This window comes from Hyla sarda, chromosome 8, assembly GCF_029499605.1.
Source record: "Hyla sarda isolate aHylSar1 chromosome 8, aHylSar1.hap1, whole genome shotgun sequence".
NCBI classification, from domain to species: Eukaryota; Metazoa; Chordata; class Amphibia; order Anura; family Hylidae; genus Hyla; species Hyla sarda.
In genome coordinates, this window is record NC_079196.1 from 115,491,397 (window position 1) to 115,514,587 (window position 23,191).

The 23,191-nt window shown below is 44.4% G+C and overlaps 10 pseudogenes; all 10 read left to right on the forward strand.

Annotated features, from left to right (window-relative positions):
* The first annotated feature begins 2,125 nt into the window (after positions 1 to 2,125).
* On the forward strand, positions 2,126 to 2,390 carry LOC130287691 (U2 spliceosomal RNA; annotated as a pseudogene).
* A 1,464-nt stretch (positions 2,391 to 3,854) lies between these two features.
* Positions 3,855 to 4,122, forward strand: LOC130288472 (U2 spliceosomal RNA; annotated as a pseudogene).
* A 2,742-nt stretch (positions 4,123 to 6,864) lies between these two features.
* LOC130288773 (U2 spliceosomal RNA) lies at positions 6,865 to 7,130 on the forward strand (annotated as a pseudogene).
* A 1,459-nt stretch (positions 7,131 to 8,589) lies between these two features.
* LOC130288450 (U2 spliceosomal RNA) lies at positions 8,590 to 8,856 on the forward strand (annotated as a pseudogene).
* A 1,450-nt stretch (positions 8,857 to 10,306) lies between these two features.
* On the forward strand, positions 10,307 to 10,571 carry LOC130287804 (U2 spliceosomal RNA; annotated as a pseudogene).
* A 1,456-nt stretch (positions 10,572 to 12,027) lies between these two features.
* LOC130286782 (U2 spliceosomal RNA) lies at positions 12,028 to 12,291 on the forward strand (annotated as a pseudogene).
* A 1,463-nt stretch (positions 12,292 to 13,754) lies between these two features.
* LOC130288382 (U2 spliceosomal RNA) lies at positions 13,755 to 14,020 on the forward strand (annotated as a pseudogene).
* Positions 14,021 to 15,474: 1,454 nt separating this feature from the next.
* LOC130287801 (U2 spliceosomal RNA) lies at positions 15,475 to 15,739 on the forward strand (annotated as a pseudogene).
* Positions 15,740 to 17,208: 1,469 nt separating this feature from the next.
* LOC130286783 (U2 spliceosomal RNA) lies at positions 17,209 to 17,472 on the forward strand (annotated as a pseudogene).
* A 1,461-nt stretch (positions 17,473 to 18,933) lies between these two features.
* Positions 18,934 to 19,197, forward strand: LOC130285644 (U2 spliceosomal RNA; annotated as a pseudogene).
* Positions 19,198 to 23,191: the final 3,994 nt, after the last annotated feature.

A 23,191-nucleotide genomic window follows, 5' to 3' on the forward strand; every position in this document is an offset into this window, starting at 1 on the left:
GAGTGAGTGAGTGAGTGAGAACAAATGAGTTAAAGCAAGTGAGTGAGAGAGATCGAATGAATGAAAGTCTGATTGACAGAAAGAAAAAAGGATGAAGAAAGAAGCATGAAGAAAAAAAAATGTATATGGAGTTGCTGACATGAGTGCAATCTACAAAGCCGTTGAGGCTGATCCTCATGGGAGGATTTTTGCACCAGGACCCTTAGCACTTTTAAAAATGCCATTCAATGCCACGGGCTAGATGTAAACTGCAGATGACCATGTTGTGGTAGTTACCATGGATACCCAAGTGATGTGTGAGCTAACACATAGGCCCAACAGATTCCAAGAAGGCCAGAATCACCAGCGGCACCACCATCGATTGTCAGGTCACCCGGATTCAGCAAATACCAGAGTCCAAAATGATGCAGGTTTATACTGTTAATTTTCAGTTTATCGTTACAGTTGGTGTTATTCCATGTCGGAAGGGACGCAGCTACAGCCAGTGGGGTAACTAGAGACAGGCAGGCAGCTATGTGCAACAAAGGTAGGCGTGTTGTTTTCATATGCAGATCTGAAATATTGTCTTATATGCAAGAGGAGGAGTGATGGGGGTTCAGGTAAAAGCCAGGCTATAGATTGCATTGCTAAATGCTCCATCAGAGTGCAATGGTCGCCTGTCCTTTTTTTAACCCCTTAAGGACCGGAGGTTTTTACGTTTTTGCATTTTCGTTTTTTGCTCCTTGCCTTTAAAAAATCATAACTCTTTCAAATTTACACCTAAAAATCCATATGATGGCTTATTTTTTGCGCCACCAATTCTACTTTGTAATGATGTCAGTCATTTTGCCCAAAAATCTATGGTGAAGCGGGAAAAAAAATCATTGTGCGACAAAATTGAAAAAAAAACGCTGTTTTGTAACTTTTGGGGGCTTCCGTTTCTACGTAGTACATTTTTCGGTAAAAATGACACCTGATTTGTATTCTGTAGGTCCATAGGATTAAAATGATACCCTACTTATATAGGTTTGATTTTGTCGGACTTTTGGAAAAAATCATAACTACATGCAGGAAAATTAATACGTTTAAAATTGTCATCTTCTGACCTCTATAACTTTTTTATTTTTCCGTGTATGGGGCGGTATGAGGGCTCATTTTTTGCGCCATGATCTGAAGTTTTTAACGGTACCATTTTTGCATTGATAGGACTTATTGATCACTTTTTATTCATTTTTAAATGATATAAAAAGTGACCAAAAATGCACTATTTTGGACTTTGGAATTTTTTTGCGCGCACGCCATTGACCGAGCGGTTTAATTAATGATATATTTTTATAAGTCGGACATTTCCGCACGCGGTGATACCACATATGTTTATTTTTATTTTTATTTACACTGTGTTTTTTTTTTTTATTGGAAAAGGGGGGTGATTCAAACTTTTAATAGGGGAGGAGTTAAATGATCTTTATTCACTTTTTTTTTTCACTTTTTTTTTGCAGTGTTATAGGTCCCATAGGGACCTATAACACTGCACACACTGATCTTCATTATTGATCACTGGTTTTTCATAAGAAACCAGTGATCAACGATTCTGCCGCATGACTGCTCATGCCTGGATCTCAGGCACTGAGCAGTCATTCGGCGATCGGACAGCGAAGAGGCAGGTAGGGGCCCTCCCGCTGTCCTGTCAGCTGTTCGGGATGCCGCGATTAGCCGCGGCTATCCCGAACAGCCCGACTGAGCTAGCCGGGAACTTTCACTTTCACTTTTAGCCGCGCGGCTCAGCTTTGAGCGCGCGGCTAAAGGGTTAATAGCGCGCGGCGCCGCGATCGGCGCTGCGCGCTATTAGAGGCGGGTCCCGGCTTCACTATGACGCCGGGCCCGCCATGATATGACGCGGGGTTACTGTGTAACCCCGCGTTATATCAGAAGAGAAGGACCAATGACGTACCGGTACGTCATTGGTCCTTAAGGGGTTAAGTGATGATGTGGGTTTAGCCTGTGCTGTATGTATGTATGGGTGGCTGACTGCCACCCACCCAGAGAGTGTATGGGAGGCTGGTTGGCTGCCAGCCTTCCTTCCATTCCTATGAGTAATGTGAGTGCTCATGAAGGGGACATGGTTGGGTCCACCCCTTTCCCGGTTATCCCCTCTAGGCCTTTTGGCTTAGATCAAGTGTAAAAAAAGAAAGGATCTTGCGACAGATCGCATCCTGAGGCACGTTTTTTTTTTGTGTGAATACTTGCACTTGGGTGACTTGTGAGCACATACTGATACATACGTTCCCTATCTGGGGACCATAAATTAAATGGATTTTTGAGAAAGGGAGCTGATTTGGAAGCTTGCTTCTGTCGCCCTATGCATTGACCCGATGTGGCAGTATCTTCGGGTAGTGAACAGTGCACCACTCCATTCCAGTGTTAAACAAGAAAGATTCTCATTTAATCCTCCGTGGGTGAGAATTTGAGTTTGAGAATTGGAGACCAAAATGATGAGTTGCACTGCCTGGTTTATGAACGTCTATTCATTTAGCGTTTTAATGACCATGTTTGCACACTGATTGGTGTAAAAAAATAAAATAAAACTAAATAATAATAATCTAGCACACCTGTGCAGGTTTGACATGACATGACAGGTAGCTGTCTTGTGGGTGGTGCTGAATCCTGTTAAATGACGTGAGGGTCTCATGCCTATACACAAGGGTGTGTCATTGCTGTTGCTTGACCATGCATTGGTTTCTGTGGTCAGTGAATGATAAAAACAAAATTTACCATCCATTGATGGATGGGAAATCCGCCATGAGGCATTTGTTTTTAGAAACTGCTGCTCACAACCAATGTTGCAATGGAGTGTCTCCATCTGCTGGTGGTATTGGAAAGGCATTAGTGCTATGACAGGGTCTGAAGAAGAAAAAGAAGAAGACGGAAAAAAATATATATAAAAAGAAAAAGAGAGAGAGAGAGAGAGACTGACTTAGTGAGTGAGTGAGTGAGAGAGTGAGAGTGAGAGAGAGTGAATGAGTGAGTGAGTGATTGAGTGAGTGAGTGAGTGAGTGAGAACAAATGAGTTAAAGCAAGTGAGTGAGAGAGATCGAATGAATGAAAGTCTGAATGACAGAAAGAAAAAAGGATGAAGAAAGAAGCATGAAGAAAAAAAAATGTATATGGAGTTGCTGACATGAGTGCAATCTACAAAGCCGTTGAGGCTGATCCTCATGGGAGGATTATTGCACCAGGACCCTTAGCACTTTTAAAATGCCATTCAATGCCACGGGCTAGATGTAAACTGCAGATGACCATGTTGTGGTAGTTACCATGGATACCCAAGTGATGTGTGAGCTAACACATAGGCCCAACAGATTCCAAGAAGGCCAGAATCACCCGCGGCACCACCATCGATTGTCAGGTCACCCGGATTAAGCAAATACCAGAGTCCAAAATGATGCAGGTTTATACTGTTAATTTTCAGTTTATCGTTACAGTTGGTGTTATTCCATGTCGGAAGGGACGCAGCTACAGCCAGTGGGGTAACTAGAGACAGGCAGGCAGCTATGTGCAACAAAGGTAGGCGTGTTGTTTTCATATGCAGATCTGAAATATTGTCTTATATGCAAGAGGAGGAGTGATGGGGGTTCAGGCAAAAGCCAGGCTATGGATTGCATTGCTAAATGCTCCATCAGAGTGCAATGGTCGCCTGTCCTTTTTTTAAGTGATGATGTGGGTTTAGCCTGTGCTGTATGTATGTATGGGTGGCTGACTGCCACCCACCCAGAGAGTGTATGGGAGGCTGGTTGGCTGCCAGCCTTCCTTCCATTCCTATGAGTAATGTGAGTGCTCATGAAGGGGACATGGTTGGGTCCACCCCTTTCCCGGTTATCCCCTCTAGGCCTTTTGGCTTAGATCAAGTGTAAAAAAAGAAAGGATCTTGCGACAGATCGCATCCTGAGGCATGTTTTTTTTTTTTTGTGTGAATACTTGCACTTGGGTGACTTGTGAGCACATACTGATACATACGTTCCCTATCTGGGGACCATAAATTAAATGGATTTTTGAGAAAGGGAGCTGATTTGGAAGCTTGCTTCTGTTGCCCTATGCATTGACCCGATGTGGCAGTATCTTCGGGTAGTGAACAGTGCACCACCCCATTCCAGTGTTAAACAAGAAAGATTCTCATTTAATCCTCCGTGGGTGAGAATTTGAGTTTGAGAATTGGAGACCAAAATGATGAGTTGCACTGCCTGGTTTATGAACGTCTATTCATTTAGCGTTTTAATGACCATGTTTGCACACTGATTGGTGTAAAAAAATAAAATAAAACTAAATAATAATAATCTAGCACACCTGTGCAGGTTTGACATGACATGACAGGTAGCTGTCTTGTGGGTGGTGCTGAATCCTGTTAAATGACGTGAGGGTCTCATGCCTATACACAAGGGTGTGTCATTGCTGTTGCTTGACCATGCATTGGTTTCTGTGGTCAGTGAATGATAAAAACAAAATTTACCATCCATTGATGGATGGGAAATCCGCCATGAGGCATTTGTTTTTAGAAACTGCTGCTCACAACCAATGTTGCAATGGAGTGTCTCCATCTGCTGGTGGTATTGGAAAGGCATTAGTGCTATGACAGGGTCTGAAGAAGAAGAAGAAGACGGAAAAAAATATATATAAAAAGAAAAAGAGAGAGAGAGAGACTGACTTAGTGAGCGAGTGAGTGAGAGAGTGAGAGTGAGTGAGAGTGAATGAGTGAGTGAGTGATTGAGTGAGTGAGTGAGTGAGAACAAATGAGTTAAAGCAAGTGAGTGAGAGAGATCGAATGAATGAAAGTCTGAATGACAGAAAGAAAAAAGGATGAAGAAAGAAGCATGAAGAAAAAAAAATGTATATGGAGTTGCTGACATGAGTGCAATCTACAAAGCCGTTGAGGCTGATCCTCATGGGAGGATTATTGCACCAGGACCCTTAGCACTTTTAAAAATGCCATTCAATGCCACGGGCTAGATGTAAACTGCAGATGACCATGTTGTGGTAGTTACCATGGATACCCAAGTGATGTGTGAGCTAACACATAGGCCCAACAGATTCCAAGAAGGCCAGAATCACCAGCGGCACCACCATCGATTGTCAGGTCACCCGGATTCAGCAAATACCAGAGTCCAAAATGATGCAGGTTTATACTGTTAATTTTCAGTTTATCGTTACAGTTGGTGTTATTCCATGTCGGAAGGGACGCAGCTACAGCCAGTGGGGTAACTAGAGACTGGCAGGCAGCTATGTGCAACAAAGGTAGGCGTGTTGTTTTCATATGCAGATCTGAAATATTGTCTTATATGCAAGAGGAGGAGTGATGGGGGTTCAGGCAAAAGCCAGGCTATGGATTGCATTGCTAAATGCTCCATCAGAGTGCAATGGTCGCCTGTCCTTTTTTTAACCCCTTAAGGACCGGAGGTTTTTACGTTTTTGCATTTTCGTTTTTTGCTCCTTGCCTTTAAAAAATCATAACTCTTTCAAATTTACACCTAAAAATCCATATGATGGCTTATTTTTTGCGCCACCAATTCTACTTTGTAATGACGTCAGTCATTTTGCCCAAAAATCTATGGTGAAGCGGGAAAAAAAATCATTGTGCGACAAAATTGAAAAAAAAACGCTGTTTTGTAGCTTTTGGGGGCTTCCGTTTCTACGTAGTACATTTTTCGGTAAAAATGACACCTGATATGTATTCTGTAGGTCCATACGATTAAAATGATACCCTACTTATATAGGTTTGATTTTGTCGGACTTTTGGAAAAAATCATAACTACATGCAGGAAAATTAATACGTTTAAAATTGTCATCTTCTGACCTCTATAACTTTTTTATTTTTCCGTGTATGGGGCGGTATGAGGGCTCATTTTTTGCGCCATGATCTGAAGTTTTTAACGGTACCATTTTTGCATTGATAGGACTTATTGATCACTTTTTATTCATTTTTAAATGATATAAAAAGTGACCAAAAATGCACTATTTTGGACTTTGGAATTTTTTTGCGCGCACGCCATTGACCGAGCGGTTTAATTAATTATATATTTTTATAATTCGGACATTTCCGCACGCGGTGATACCACATATGTTTATTTTTATTTTTATTTACACTGTGTTTTTTTTTTTTATTGGAAAAGGGGGGTGATTCAAACTTTTAATAGGGGAGGAGTTAAATGATCTTTATTCACTTTTTTTTTTCACTTTTTTTTTGCAGTGTTATAGGTCCCATAGGGACCTATAACATTGCACACACTGATCTTCATTATTGATCACTGGTTTCTCATAAGAAACCAGTGATCAACGATTCTGCCGCATGACTGCTCATGCCTGGATCTCAGGCACTGAGCAGTCATTCGGCGATCGGACAGCGAGGAGGCAGGTAGGGGCCCTCCCGCTGTCCTGTCAGCTGTTCGGGATGCCGCGATTAGCCGCGGATATCCCGAACAGCCCGACTGAGCTAGCCGGGAACTTTCACTTTCACTTTTAGCCGCGCGGCTCAGCTTTGAGCGCGCGGCTAAAGGGTTAATAGCGCGCGGCGCCGCGATCGGCGCTGCGCGCTATTAGAGGCGGGTCCCGGCTTCACTATGACGCCGGGCCCGCCATGATATGACGCGGGGTTACTGTGTAACCCCGCGTTATATCAGAAGAGAAGGACCAATGACGTACCGGTACGTCATTGGTCCTTAAGGGGTTAAGTGATGATGTGGGTTTAGCCTGTGCTGTATGTATGTATGGGTGGCTGACTGCCACCCACCCAGAGAGTGTATGGGAGGCTGGTTGGCTGCCAGCCTTCCTTCCATTCCTATGAGTAATGTGAGTGCTCATGAAGGGGACATGGTTGGGTCCACCCCTTTCCCGGTTATCCCCTCTAGGCCTTTTGGCTTAGATCAAGTGTAAAAAAAGAAAGGATCTTGCGACAGATCGCATCCTGAGGCACGTTTTTTTTTTTGTGTGAATACTTGCACTTGGGTGACTTGTGAGCACATACTGATACATACGTTCCCTATCTGGGGACCATACATTAAATGGATTTTTGAGAAAGGGAGCTGATTTGGAAGCTTGCTTCTGTCGCCCTATGCATTGACCCGATGTGGCAGTATCTTCGGGTAGTGAACAGTGCACCACCCCATTCCAGTGTTAAACAAGAAAGATTCTCATTTAATCCTCCGTGGGTGAGAATTTGAGTTTGAGAATTGGAGACCAAAATGATGAGTTGCACTGCCTGGTTTATGAACGTCTATTCATTTAGCGTTTTAATGACCATGTTTGCACACTGATTGGTGTAAAAAAATAAAATAAAACTAAATAATAATAATCTAGCACACCTGTGCAGGTTTGACATGACATGACAGGTAGCTGTCTTGTGGGTGGTGCTGAATCCTGTTAAATGACGTGAGGGTCTCATGCCTATACACAAGGGTGTGTCATTGCTGTTGCTTGACCATGCATTGGTTTCTGGGGTCAGTGAATGATAAAAACAAAATTTACCATCCATTGATGGATGGGAAATCCGCCATGAGGCATTTGTTTTTAGAAACTGCTGCTCACAACCAATGTTGCAATGGAGTGTCTCCATCTGCTGGTGGTATTGGAAAGGCATTAGTGCTATGACAGGGTCTGAAGAAGAAGAAGAAGAAGACGGAAAAAAATATATATAAAAAGAAAAAGAGAGAGAGAGAGACTGACTTAGTGAGCGAGTGAGTGAGAGAGTGAGAGTGAGAGAGAGTGAATGAGTGAGTGAGTGATTGAGTGAGTGAGTGAGTGAGTGAGAACAAATGAGTTAAAGCAAGTGAGTGAGAGAGATCGAATGAATGAAAGTCTGAATGACAGAAAGAAAAAAGGATGAAGAAAGAAGCATGAAGAAAAAAAATGTATATGGAGTTGCTGACATGAGTGCAATCTACAAAGCCGTTGAGGCTGATCCTCATGGGAGGATTATTGCACCAGGACCCTTAGCACTTTTAAAATGCCATTCAATGCCACGGGCTAGATGTAAACTGCAGATGACCATGTTGTGGTAGTTACCATGGATACCCAAGTGATGTGTGAGCTAACACATAGGCCCAACAGATTCCAAGAAGGCCAGAATCACCAGCGGCACCACCATCGATTGTCAGGTCACCCGGATTCAGCAAATACCAGAGTCCAAAATGATGCAGGTTTATACTGTTAATTTTCAGTTTATCGTTACAGTTGGTGTTATTCCATGTCGGAAGGGACGCAGCTACAGCCAGTGGGGTAACTAGAGACAGGCAGGCAGCTATGTGCAACAAAGGTAGGCGTGTTGTTTTCATATGCAGATCTGAAATATTGTCTTATATGCAAGAGGAGGAGTGATGGGGGTTCAGGCAAAAGCCAGGCTATGGATTGCATTGCTAAATGCTCCATCAGAGTGCAATGGTCGCCTGTCCTTTTTTTAAGTGATGATGTGGGTTTAGCCTGTGCTGTATGTATGTATGGGTGGCTGACTGCCACCCACCCAGAGAGTGTATGGGAGGCTGGTTGGCTGCCAGCCTTCCTTCCATTCCTATGAGTAATGTGAGTGCTCATGAAGGGGACATGGTTGGGTCCACCCCTTTCCCGGTTATCCCCTCTAGGCCTTTTGGCTTAGATCAAGTGTAAAAAAAGAAAGGATCTTGCGACAGATCGCATCCTGAGGCACGTTTTTTTTTTTTGTGTGAATACTTGCACTTGGGTGACTTGTGAGCACATACTGATACATACGTTCCCTATCTGGGGACCATAAATTAAATGGATTTTTGAGAAAGGGAGCTGATTTGGAAGCTTGCTTCTGTCGCCCTATGCATTGACCCGATGTGGCAGTATCTTCGGGTAGTGAACAGTGCACCACCCCATTCCAGTGTTAAACAAGAAAGATTCTCATTTAATCCTCCGTGGGTGAGAATTTGAGTTTGAGAATTGGAGACCAAAATGATGAGTTGCACTGACTGGTTTATGAACGTCTATTCATTTAGCGTTTTAATGACCATGTTTGCACACTGATTGGTGTAAAAAAATAAAATAAAACTAAATAATAATAATCTAGCACACCTGTGCAGGTTTGACATGACATGACAGGTAGCTGTCTTGTGGGTGGTGCTGAATCCTGTTAAATGACGTGAGGGTCTCATGCCTATACACAAGGGTGTGTCATTGCTGTTGCTTGACCATGCATTGGTTTCTGTGGTCAGTGAATGATAAAAACAAAATTTACCATCCATTGATGGATGGGAAATCCGCCATGAGGCATTTGTTTTTAGAAACTGCTGCTCACAACCAATGTTGCAATGGAGTGTCTCCATCTGCTGGTGGTATTGGAAAGGCATTAGTGCTATGACAGGGTCTGAAGAAGAAGAAGACGGAAAAAAAAATATATAAAAAGAAAAAGAGAGAGAGAGAGAGAGAGAGACTGACTTAGTGAGCGAGTGAGTGAGAGAGTGAGAGTGAGTGAGAGTGAGTGAGTGATTGAGTGAGTGAGTGAGTGAGAACAAATGAGTTAAAGCAAGTGAGTGAGAGAGATCGAATGAATGAAAGTCTGAATGACAGAAAGAAAAAAGGATGAAGAAAGAAGCATGAAGAAAAAAAAATGTATATGGAGTTGCTGACATGAGTGCAATCTACAAAGCCGTTGAGGCTGATCCTCATGGGAGGATTATTGCACCAGGACCCTTAGCACTTTTAAAATGCCATTCAATGCCACGGGCTAGATGTAAACTGCAGATGACCATGTTGTGGTAGTTACCATGGATACCCAAGTGATGTGTGAGCTAACACATAGGCCCAACAGATTCCAAGAAGGCCAGAATCACCAGCGGCACCACCATCGATTGTCAGGTCACCCGGATTCAGCAAATACCAGAGTCCAAAATGATGCAGGTTTATACTGTTAATTTTCAGTTTATCGTTACAGTTGGTGTTATTCCATGTCGGAAGGGACGCAGCTACAGCCAGTGGGGTAACTAGAGACAGGCAGGCAGCTATGTGCAACAAAGGTAGGCGTGTTGTTTTCATATGCAGATCTGAAATATTGTCTTATATGCAAGAGGAGGAGTGATGGGGGTTCAGGCAAAAGCCAGGCTATGGATTGCATTGCTAAATGCTCCATCAGAGTGCAATGGTCGCCTGTCCTTTTTTTAAGTGATGATGTGGGTTTAGCCTGTGCTGTATGTATGTATGGGTGGCTGACTGCCACCCACCCAGAGAGTGTATGGGAGGCTGGTTGGCTGCCAGCCTTCCTTCCATTCCTATGAGTAATGTGAGTGCTCATGAAGGGGACATGGTTGGGTCCACCCCTTTCCCGGTTATCCCCTCTAGGCCTTTTGGCTTAGATCAAGTGTAAAAAAAGAAAGGATCTTGCGACAGATCGCATCCTGAGGCACGTTTTTTTTTTGTGTGAATACTTGCACTTGGGTGACATGTGAGCACATACTGATACATACGTTCCCTATCTGGGGACCATAAATTAAATGGATTTTTGAGAAAGGGAGCTGATTTGGAAGCTTGCTTCTGTCGCCCTATGCATTGACCCGATGTGGCAGTATCTTCGGGTAGTGAACAGTGCACCACCCCATTCCAGTGTTAAACAAGAAAGATTCTCATTTAATCCTCCGTGGGTGAGAATTTGAGTTTGAGAATTGGAGACCAAAATGATGAGTTGCACTGACTGGTTTATGAACGTCTATTCATTTAGCGTTTTAATGACCATGTTTGCACACTGATTGGTGTAAAAAAATAAAATAAAACTAAATAATAATAATCTAGCACACCTGTGCAGGTTTGACATGACATGACAGGTAGCTGTCTTGTGGGTGGTGCTGAATCCTGTTAAATGACGTGAGGGTCTCATGCCTATACACAAGGGTGTGTCATTGCTGTTGCTTGACCATGCATTGGTTTCTGTGGTCAGTGAATGATAAAAACAAAATTTACCATCCATTGATGGATGGGAAATCCGCCATGAGGCATTTGTTTTTAGAAACTGCTGCTCACAACCAATGTTGCAATGGAGTGTCTCCATCTGCTGGTGGTATTGGAAAGGCATTAGTGCTATGACAGGGTCTGAAGAAGAAGAAGAAGAAGACGGAAAAAAATATATATAAAAAGAAAAAGAGAGAGAGAGAGACTGACTTAGTGAGCGAGTGAGTGAGAGAGTGAGAGTGAGTGAGAGTGAATGAGTGAGTGAGTGATTGAGTGAGTGAGTGAGTGAGAACAAATGAGTTAAAGCAAGTGAGTGAGAGAGATCGAATGAATGAAAGTCCGAATGACAGAAAGAAAAAAGGATGAAGAAAGAAGCATGAAGAAAAAAAAATGTATATGGAGTTGCTGACATGAGTGCAATCTACAAAGCCGTTGAGGCTGATCCTCATGGGAGGATAATTGCACCAGGACCCTTAGCACTTTTAAAATGCCATTCAATGCCACGGGCTAGATGTAAACTGCAGATGACCATGTTGTGGTAGTTACCATGGATACCCAAGTGATGTGTGAGCTAACACATAGGCCCAACAGATTCCAAGAAGGCCAGAATCACCAGCTGCACCACCATCGATTGTCAGGTCACCCGGATTCAGCAAATACCAGAGTCCAAAATGATGCAGGTTTATACTGTTAATTTTCAGTTTATCGTTACAGTTGGTGTTATTCCATGTCGGAAGGGACGCAGCTACAGCCAGTGGGGTAACTAGAGACAGGCAGGCAGCTATGTGCAACAAAGGTAGGCGTGTTGTTTTCATATGCAGATCTGAAATATTGTCTTATATGCAAGAGGAGGAGTGATGGGGGTTCAGGCAAAAGCCAGGCTATGGATTGCATTGCTAAATGCTCCATCAGAGTGCAATGGTCGCCTGTCCTTTTTTTAAGTGATGATGTGGGTTTAGCCTGTGCTGTATGTATGTATGGGTGGCTGACTGCCACCCACCCAGAGAGTGTATGGGAGGCTGGTTGGCTGCCAGCCTTCCTTCCATTCCTATGAGTAATGTGAGTGCTCATGAAGGGGACATGGTTGGGTCCACCCCTTTCCCGGTTATCCCCTCTAGGCCTTTTGGCTTAGATCAAGTGTAAAAAAAGAAAGGATCTTGCGACAGATCGCATCCTGAGGCACGTTTTTTTTTGTGTGAATACTTGCACTTGGGTGACTTGTGAGCACATACTGATACATACGTTCCCTATCTGGGGACCATAAATTAAATGGATTTTTGAGAAAGGGAGCTGATTTGGAAGCTTGCTTCTGTCGCCCTATGCATTGACCCGATGTGGCAGTATCTTCGGGTAGTGAACAGTGCACCACCCCATTCCAGTGTTAAACAAGAAAGATTCTCATTTAATCCTCCGTGGGTGAGAATTTGAGTTTGAGAATTGGAGACCAAAATGATGAGTTGCACTGACTGGTTTATGAACGTCTATTCATTTAGCGTTTTAATGACCATGTTTGCACACTGATTGGTGTAAAAAAATAAAATAAAACTAAATAATAATAATCTAGCACACCTGTGCAGGTTTGACATGACATGACAGGTAGCTGTCTTGTGGGTGGTGCTGAATCCTGTTAAATGACGTGAGGGTCTCATGCCTATACACAAGGGTGTGTCATTGCTGTTGCTTGACCATGCATTGGTTTCTGTGGTCAGTGAATGATAAAAACAAAATTTACCATCCATTGATGGATGGGAAATCCGCCATGAGGCATTTGTTTTTAGAAACTGCTGCTCACAACCAATGTTGCAATGGAGTGTCTCCATCTGCTGGTGGTATTGGAAAGGCATTAGTGCTATGACAGGGTCTGAAGAAGAAGAAGAAGAAGAAGACGGAAAAAAATATATATAAAAAGAAAAAGAGAGAGAGAGAGAGAGACTGACTTAGTGAGCGAGTGAGTGAGAGAGTGAGAGTGAGTGAGAGTGAATGAGTGAGTGAGTGATTGAGTGAGTGAGTGAGTGAGAACAAATGAGTTAAAGCAAGTGAGTGAGAGAGATCGAATGAATGAAAGTCTGAATGACAGAAAGAAAAAAGGATGAAGAAAGAAGCATGAAGAAAAAAAAATGTATATGGAGTTGCTGACATGAGTGCAATCTACAAAGCCGTTGAGGCTGATCCTCATGGGAGGATTATTGCACCAGGACCCTTAGCACTTTTAAAATGCCATTCAATGCCACGGGCTAGATGTAAACTGCAGATGACCATGTTGTGGTAGTTACCATGGATACCCATGTGATGTGTGAGCTAACACATAGGCCCAACAGATTCCAAGAAGGCCAGAATCACCAGCGGCACCACCATCGATTGTCAGGTCACCCGGATTCAGCAAATATTAGAGACCAAAATGATGCAGGTTTATACTGTTAATTTTCAGTTTATCGTTACAGTTGGTGTTATTCCATGTCGGAAGGGACGCAGCTACAGCCAGTGGGGTAACTAGAGACAGGCAGGCAGCTATGTGCAACAAAGGTAGGCGTGTTGTTTTCATATGCAGATCTGAAATATTGTCTTATATGCAAGAGGAGGAGTGATGGGGGTTCAGGCAAAAGCCAGGCTATGGATTGCATTGCTAAATGCTCCATCAGAGTGCAATGGTCGCCTGTCCTTTTTTTAAGTGATGATGTGGGTTTAGCCTGTGCTGTATGTATGTATGGGTGGCTGACTGCCACCCACCCAGAGAGTGTATGGGAGGCTGGTTGGCTGCCAGCCTTCCTTCCATTCCTATGAGTAATGTGAGTGCTCATGAAGGGGACATGGTTGGGTCCACCCCTTTCCCGGTTATCCCCTCTAGGCCTTTTGGCTTAGATCAAGTGTAAAAAAAGAAAGGATCTTGCGACAGATCGCATCCTGAGGCACGTTTTTTTTTTTGTGTGAATACTTGCACTTGGGTGACTTGTGAGCACATACTGATACATACGTTCCCTATCTGGGGACCATAAATTAAATGGATTTTTGAGAAAGGGAGCTGATTTGGAAGCTTGCTTCTGTCGCCCTATGCATTGACCCGATGTGGCAGTATCTTCGGGTAGAGAACAGTGCACCACCCCATTCCAGTGTTAAACAAGAAAGATTCTCATTTAATCCTCCGTGGGTGAGAATTTGAGTTTGAGAATTAGAGACCAAAATGATGAGTTGCACTGACTGGTTTATGAACGTCTATTCATTTAGCGTTTTAATGACCATGTTTGCACACTGATTGGTGTAAAAAAATAAAATAAAACTAAATAATAATAATCTAGCACACCTGTGCAGGTTTGACATGACATGACAGGTAGCTGTCTTATGGGTGGTGCTGAATCCTGTTAAATGACGTGAGGGTCTCATGCCTATACACAAGGGTGTGTCATTGCTGTTGCTTGACCATGCATTGGTTTCTGGGGTCAGTGAATGATAAAAACAAAATTTACCATCCATTGATGGATGGGAAATCCGCCATGAGGCATTTGTTTTTAGAAACTGCTGCTCACAACCAATGTTGCAATGGAGTGTCTCCATCTGCTGGTGGTATTGGAAAGGCATTAGTGCTATGACAGGGTCTGAAGAAGAAGAAGACGGAAAAAAAAATATATAAAAAGAAAAAGAGAGAGAGAGAGAGAGACTGACTTAGTGAGCGAGTGAGTGAGAGAGTGAGAGTGAGTGAGAGTGAATGAGTGAGTGAGTGATTGAGTGAGTGAGTGAGTGAGAACAAATGAGTTAAAGCAAGTGAGTGAGAGAGATCGAATGAATGAAAGTCTGAATGACAGAAAGAAAAAAGGATGAAGAAAGAAGCATGAAGAAAAAAAAATGTATATGGAGTTGCTGACATGAGTGCAATCTACAAAGCCGTTGAGGCTGATCCTCATGGGAGGATTATTGCACCAGGACCCTTAGCACTTTTAAAATGCCATTCAATGCCACGGGCTAGATGTAAACTGCAGATGACCATGTTGTGGTAGTTACCATGGATACCCAAGTGATGTGTGAGCTAACACATAGGCCCAACAGATTCCAAGAAGGCCAGAATCACCAGCGGCACCACCATCGATTGTCAGGTCACCCGGATTCAGCAAATACCAGAGTCCAAAATGATGCAGGTTTATACTGTTAATTTTCAGTTTATCGTTACAGTTGGTGTTATTCCATGTCGGAAGGGACGCAGCTACAGCCAGTGGGGTAACTAGAGACAGGCAGGCAGCTATGTGCAACAAAGGTAGGCGTGTTGTTTTCATATGCAGATCTGAAATATTGTCTTATATGCAAGAGGAGGAGTGATGGGGGTTCAGGCAAAAGCCAGGCTATGGATTGCATTGCTAAATGCTCCATCAGAGTGCAATGGTCGCCTGTCCTTTTTTTAAGTGATGATGTGGGTTTAGCCTGTGCTGTATGTATGTATGGGTGGCTGACTGCCACCCACCCAGAGAGTGTATGGGAGGCTGGTTGGCTGCCAGCCTTCCTTCCATTCCTATGAGTAATGTGAGTGCTCATGAAGGGGACATGTTTGGGTCCACCCCTTTCCCGGTTATCCCCTCTAGGCCTTTTGGCTTAGATCAAGTGTAAAAAAAGAAAGGATCTTGCGACAGATCGCATCCTGAGGCACGTTTTTTTTTTGTGTGAATACTTGCACTTGGGTGACATGTGAGCACATTCTGATACATACGTTCCCTATCTGGGGACCATAAATTAAATGGATTTTTGAGAAAGGGAGCTGATTTGGAAGCTTGCTTCTGTCGCCCTATGCATTGACCCGATGTGGCAGTATCTTCGGGTAGTGAACAGTGCACCACCCCATTCCAGTGTTAAACAAGAAAGATTCTCATTTAATCCTCCGTGGGTGAGAATTTGAGTTTGAGAATTGGAGACCAAAATGATGAGTTGCACTGACTGGTTTATGAACGTCTATTCATTTAGCGTTTTAATGACCATGTTTGCACACTGATTGGTGTAAAAAAATAAAATTAAATTAAATAATAATAATCTAGCACACCTGTGCAGGTTTGACATGACATGACAGGTAGCTGTCTTGTGGGTGGTGCTGAATCCTGTTAAATGACATGAGGGTCTCATGCCTATACACAAGGGTGTGTCATTGCTGTTGCTTGACCATGCATTGGTTTCTGTGGTCAGTGAATGATAAAAACAAAATTTACCATCCATTGATGGATGGGAAATCCGCCATGAGGCATTTGTTTTTAGAAACTGCTGCTCACAACCAATGTTGCAATGGAGTGTCTCCATCTGCTGGTGGTATTGGAAAGGCATTAGTGCTATGACAGGGTCTGAAGAAGAAGAAGAAGAAGAAGAAGACGGAAAAAAATATATATAAAAAGAAAAAGAGAGAGAGAGAGAGAGAGACTGACTTAGTGAGCGAGTGAGTGAGAGAGTGAGAGTGAGTGAGAGTGAATGAGTGAGTGAGTGATTGAGTGAGTGAGTGAGTGAGAACAAATGAGTTAAAGCAAGTGAGTGAGAGAGATCGAATGAATGAAAGTCCGAATGACAGAAAGAAAAAAGGATGAAGAAAGAAGCATGAAGAAAAAAAAAATGTATATGGAGTTGCTGACATGAGTGCAATCTACAAAGCCGTTGAGGCTGATCCTCATGGGAGGATAATTGCACCAGGACCCTTAGCACTTTTAAAATGCCATTCAATGCCACGGGCTAGATGTAAACTGCAGATGACCATGTTGTGGTAGTTACCATGGATACCCAAGTGATGTGTGAGCTAACACATAGGCCCAACAGATTCCAAGAAGGCCAGAATCACCAGCTGCACCACCATCGATTGTCAGGTCACCCGGATTCAGCAAATACCAGAGTCCAAAATGATGCAGGTTTATACTGTTAATTTTCAGTTTATCGTTACAGTTGGTGTTATTCCATGTCGGAAGGGACGCAGCTACAGCCAGTGGGGTAACTAGAGACAGGCAGGCAGCTATGTGCAACAAAGGTAGGCGTGTTGTTTTCATATGCAGATCTGAAATATTGTCTTATATGCAAGAGGAGGAGTGATGGGGGTTCAGGCAAAAGCCAGGCTATGGATTGCATTGCTAAATGCTCCATCAGAGTGCAATGGTCGCCTGTCCTTTTTTTAAGTGATGATGTGGGTTTAGCCTGTGCTGTATGTATGTATGGGTGGCTGACTGCCACCCACCCAGAGAGTGTATGGGAGGCTGGTTGGCTGCCAGCCTTCCTTCCATTCCTATGAGTAATGTGAGTGCTCATGAAGGGGACATGGTTGGGTCCACCCCTTTCCCGGTTATCCCCTCTAGGCCTTTTGGCTTAGATCAAGTGTAAAAAAAGAAAGGATCTTGCGACAGATCGCATCCTGAGGCACGTTTTTTTTTGTGTGAATACTTGCACTTGGGTGACTTGTGAGCACATACTGATACATACGTTCCCTATCTGGGGACCATAAATTAAATGGATTTTTGAGAAAGGGAGCTGATTTGGAAGCTTGCTTCTGTCGCCCTATGCATTGACCCGATGTGGCAGTATCTTCGGGTAGTGAACAGTGCACCACCCCATTCCAGTGTTAAACAAGAAAGATTCTCATTTAATCCTCCGTGGGTGAGAATTTGAGTTTGAGAATTGGAGACCAAAATGATGAGTTGCACTGACTGGTTTATGAACGTCTATTCATTTAGCGTTTTAATGACCATGTTTGCACACTGATTGGTGTAAAAAAATAAAATAAAACTAAATAATAATAATCTAGCACACCTGTGCAGGTTTGACATGACATGACAGGTAGCTGTCTTGTGGGTGGTGCTGAATCCTGTTAAATGACGTGAGGGTCTCATGCCTATACACAAGGGTGTGTCATTGCTGTTGCTTGACCATGCATTGGTTTCTGTGGTCAGTGAATGATAAAAACAAAATTTACCATCCATTGATGGATGGGAAATCCGCCATGAGGCATTTGTTTTTAGAAACTGCTGCTCACAACCAATGTTGCAATGGAGTGTCTCCATCTGCTGGTGGTATTGGAAAGGCATTAGTGCTATGACAGGGTCTGAAGAAGAAGAAGAAGAAGACGGAAAAAAATATATATAAAAAGAAAAAGAGAGAGAGAGAGAGAGACTGACTTAGTGAGCGAGTGAGTGAGAGAGTGAGAGTGAGTGAGAGTGAATGAGTGAGTGAGTGATTGAGTGAGTGAGTGAGTGAGTGAGAACAAATGAGTTAAAGCAAGTGAGTGAGAGAGATCGAATGAATGAAAGTCTGAATGACAGAAAGAAAAAAGGATGAAGAAAGAAGCATGAAGAAAAAAAAATGTATATGGAGTTGCTGACATGAGTGCAATCTACAAAGCCGTTGAGGCTGATCCTCATGGGAGGATTATTGCACCAGGACCCTTAGCACATTTTAAAATGCCATTCAATGCCACGGGCTAGATGTAAACTGCAGATGACCATGTTGTGGTAGTTACCATGGATACCCAAGTGATGTGTGAGCTAACACATAGGCCCAACAGATTCCAAGAAGGCCAGAATCACCAGCTGCACCACCATCGATTGTCAGGTCACCCGGATTCAGCAAATACCAGAGTCCAAAATGATGCAGGTTTATACTGTTAATTTTCAGTTTATCGTTACAGTTGGTGTTATTCCATGTCGGAAGGGACGCAGCTACAGCCAGTGGGGTAACTAGAGACAGGCAGGCAGCTATGTGCAACAAAGGTAGGCGTGTTGTTTTCATATGCAGATCTGAAATATTGTCTTATATGCAAGAGGAGGAGTGATGGGGGTTCAGGCAAAAGCCAGGCTATGAATTGCATTGCTAAATGCTCCATCAGAGTGCAATGGTCGCCTGTCCTTTTTTTAAGTGATGATGTGGGTTTAGCCTGTGCTGTATGTATGGGTGGCTGACTGCCACCCACCCAGAGAGTGTATGGGAGGCTGGTTGGCTGCCAGCCTTCCTTCCATTCCTATGAGTAATGTGAGTGCTCATGAAGGGGACATGGTTGGGTCCACCCCTTTCCCGGTTATCCCCTCTAGGCCTTTTGGCTTAGATCAAGTGTAAAAAAAGAAAGGATCTTGCGACAGATCGCATCCTGAGGCACGTTTTTTTTTGTGTGAATACTTGCACTTGGGTGACATGTGAGCACATACTGATACATACGTTCCCTATCTGGGGACCATAAATTAAATGGATTTTTGAGAAAGGGAGCTGATTTGGAAGCTTGCTTCTGTCGCCCTATGCATTGACCCGATGTGGCAGTATCTTCGGGTAGTGAACAGTGCACCACCCCATTCCAGTGTTAAACAAGAAAGATTTTCATTTAATCCTCCGTGGGTGAGAATTTGAGTTTGAGAATTGGAGACCAAAATGATGAGTTGCACTGACTGGTTTATGAACGTCTATTCATTTAGCGTTTTAATGACCATGTTTGCACACTGATTGGTGTAAAAAAATAAAATAAAACTAAATAATAATAATCTAGCACACCTGTGCAGGTTTGACATGACATGACAGGTAGCTGTCTTGTGGGTGGTGCTGAATCCTGTTAAATGACGTGAGGGTCTCATGCCTATACACAAGGGTGTGTCATTGCTGTTGCTTGACCATGCATCGGTTTCTGTGGTCAGTGAATGATAAAAACAAAATTTACCATCCATTGATGGATGGGAAATCCGCCATGAGGCATTTGTTTTTAGAAACTGCTGCTCACAACCAATGTTGCAATGGAGTGTCTCCATCTGCTGGTGGTATTGGAAAGGCATTAGTGCTATGACAGGGTCTGAAGAAGAAGAAGAAGAAGACGGAAAAAAATATATATAAAAAGAAAAAGAGAGAGAGAGAGAGAGACTGACTTAGTGAGCGAGTGAGTGAGAGAGTGAGAGTGAGTGAGAGTGAATGAGTGAGTGAGTGATTGAGTGAGTGAGTGAGTGAGAACAAATGAGTTAAAGCAAGTGAGTGAGAGAGATCGAATGAATGAAAGTCCGAATGACAGAAAGAAAAAAGGATGAAGAAAGAAGCATGAAGAAAAAAAAATGTATATGGAGTTGCTGACATGAGTGCAATCTACAAAGCCGTTGAGGCTGATCCTCATGGGAGGATTATTGCACCAGGACCCTTAGCACTTTTAAAATGCCATTCAATGCCACGGGCTAGATGTAAACTGCAGATGACCATGTTGTGGTAGTTACCATGGATACCCAAGTGATGTGTGAGCTAACACATAGGCCCAACAGATTCCAAGAAGGCCAGAATCACCAGCTGCACCACCATCGATTGTCAGGTCACCCGGATTCAGCAAATACCAGAGTCCAAAATGATGCAGGTTTATACTGTTAATTTTCAGTTTATCGTTACAGTTGGTGTTATTCCATGTCGGAAGGGACGCAGCTACAGCCAGTGGGGTAACTAGAGACAGGCAGGCAGCTATGTGTGTCACGATGCCGGCTGGCAGGTAGTGGATCCTCTGTGCCAGAGAGGGATTGGCGTGGACCGTGCTAGTGGACCGGTTCTAAGCCACTACTGGTTTTCACCAGAGCCCGCCGCAAAGCGGGATGGTCTTGCTGCGGCGGTAGTGACCAGGTCGTATCCACTAGCAACGGCTTACCTCTCTGGCTGCTGAAGATAGGCGCGGTACAAGGGAGTAGGCAAAAGCAAGGTCGGACGTAGCAGAAGGTCGGGGCAGGCAGCAAGGATCGTAGTCAGGGGCAACGGCAGAAGGTCTGGAAACACAGGCAAGGAACACACAAGGAACGCTTTCACTGGCACTAAGGCAACAAGATCCGGCAAGGGAGTGCAGGGGAAGTGAGGTGATATAGGGAAGTGCACAGGTGAACACACTGATTGGAACCACTGCGCCAATCAGCGGCGCAGTGGCCCTTTAAATCGCAGAGACCCGGCGCGCGCGCCGGGACAGAACAGACGGAGAGCGAGTCAGGTAGGGGAGCCGGGGTGCGCATCGCGAGCGGGCGCTACCCGCATCGCGAATCGCATCCCGGCTGGCAGCGGAATCGCAGCGCCCCGGGTCAGAGGACGTGACCGGAGCGCTGCCGCGGGGAGAGTGAAGCGAGCGCTCCGGGGAGGAGCGGGGACCCGGAGCGCTCGGCGTAACAGTACCCCCCCCCTTGGGTCTCCCCCTCTTCTTAGAGCCTGAGAACCTGAGGAGCAGACTTTTGTCTAGGATGTTGTCCTCAGGTTCCCAGGATCTCTCTTCAGGACCACAACCCTCCCAGTCCACTAAAAAAAAATTTTTTCCTCTGACCTTTTTGGCAGCTAAAATTTCTTTGACCGAGAAGATGTCCGAGGAGCCGGAAACAGGAGTGGGAGGAACAGATTTGGGAGAAAAACGGTTGAGGATGAGTGGTTTGAGAAGAGAGACGTGAAAGGCATTAGGGATACGAAGAGAGGGAGGAAGAAGAAGTTTATAAGAGACAGGATTAATTTGACACAAAATTTTGAAAGGACCAAGATAGCGTGGTCCCAACTTGTAGCTAGGGACACGGAAGCGGACATATTTAGCGGAGAGCCATACCTTGTCTCCAGGGGAAAAAACGGGGGGAGCTCTTCTTTTCTTATCCGCGAACTTCTTCATGCGTGATGAAGCCTGTAAGAGAGAATTTTGGGTCTCTCTCCATATGATGGAAAGGTCACGAGAAATTTCATCCACAGCGGGCAGACCAGAGGGCAAGGGAGTAGGGAGGGGGGGAAGAGGGTGACGGCCGTACACCACGAAAAATGGGGATTTGGAGGAAGACTCAGAGACCCTGAAGTTATACGAGAATTCGGCCCATGGGAGGAGATCTGCCCAGTCATCCTGGCGGGAGGAAACAAAATGTCGCAAATAATCACCCAAGATCTGGTTAATCCTTTCTACTTGTCCATTGGACTGGGGATGATATGCAGAAGAAAAATTTAATTTAATCTTGAGTTGTTTACAGAGAGCCCTCCAGAATTTAGACACGAATTGGACGCCTCTATCCGAGACAATCTGTGTAGGCAACCCGTGAAGACGAAAAATGTGTACAAAAAATTGTTTAGCCAACTGAGGCGCAGAAGGAAGACCAGGAAGAGGGATGAAATGTGCCATTTTGGAGAATCGATCAACGACCACCCAAATAACAGTGTTGCCACGGGAAGGGGGTAAATCAGTAATAAAATCCATACCAATCAGAGACCAAGGCTGTTCGGGGACAGGCAGAGGATGAAGAAAACCAGCGGGCTTCTGGCGAGGAGTCTTATCCCGGGCACAGATAGTGCAGGCTCGCACAAAGTCCACAACATCCGTCTCCAGAGTCGGCCACCAATAGAAGCGGGAGATGAGTTGCACAGATTTCTTGATACCCGCATGACCTGCGAGATGGGAGGAGTGACCCCATTTGAGGATTCCGAGGCGTTGGCGAGGAGAAACAAAGGTCTTTCCTGGAGGAGTCTGCCTGATGGAGGCAGGAGAAGTGGAGATCAGGCAGTCAGGTGGAATGATGTGTTGCGGAGAGAGTTCAACTTCTGAGGCATCCGAGGAACGAGAGAGAGCATCGGCCCTAATGTTCTTATCGGCAGGACGAAAGTGAATCTCAAAATTAAATCGGGCAAAGAACAGAGACCACCGGGCCTGGCGAGGATTCAGCCGTTGGGCAGACTGGAGGTAGGAGAGGTTCTTGTGGTCGGTGTAGATAATAACAGGAGAACTTGATCCCTCCAGCAGATGCCTCCATTCCTCAAGTGCTAATTTAATGGCTAGAAGCTCTCGATCCCCGATGGAGTAGTTCCTCTCCGCTGGAGAGAAGGTCCTAGAGAAAAAACCACAAGTGACAGCATGCCCAGAAGAATTTTTTTGTAGAAGAACAGCTCCAGCTCCCACTGAGGAGGCAGGGGCGTTGCACAGTCCAAAGGGCATGACCAGATACTCAAAGTGTCCATCTCTGGTGTTAAATGCCGTTTTCCACTCGTCCCCCTCTCTGATGCGGATGAGGTTATAGGCGCCTCTTAAGTCCAATTTAGTGAAGATGTGGGCACCTTGGAGGCGATCAAAGAGTTCAGAGATGAGGGGTAAGGGGTAGCGGTTCTTAACCGTGATTTTATTAAGACCGCGGTAGTCAATGCATGGACGTAGGGAGCCATCTTTTTTGGACACAAAGAAAAATCCGGCTCCGGCAGGAGAGGAGGATTTACGGATAAAGCCCTTTTTTAGATTCTCCTGGACGTATTCGGACATGGCAAGAGTCTCTGGGGCAGAGAGAGGATAAATTCTGCCCCGGGGTGGAGTAGTGCCCGGGAGGAGGTCGATAGG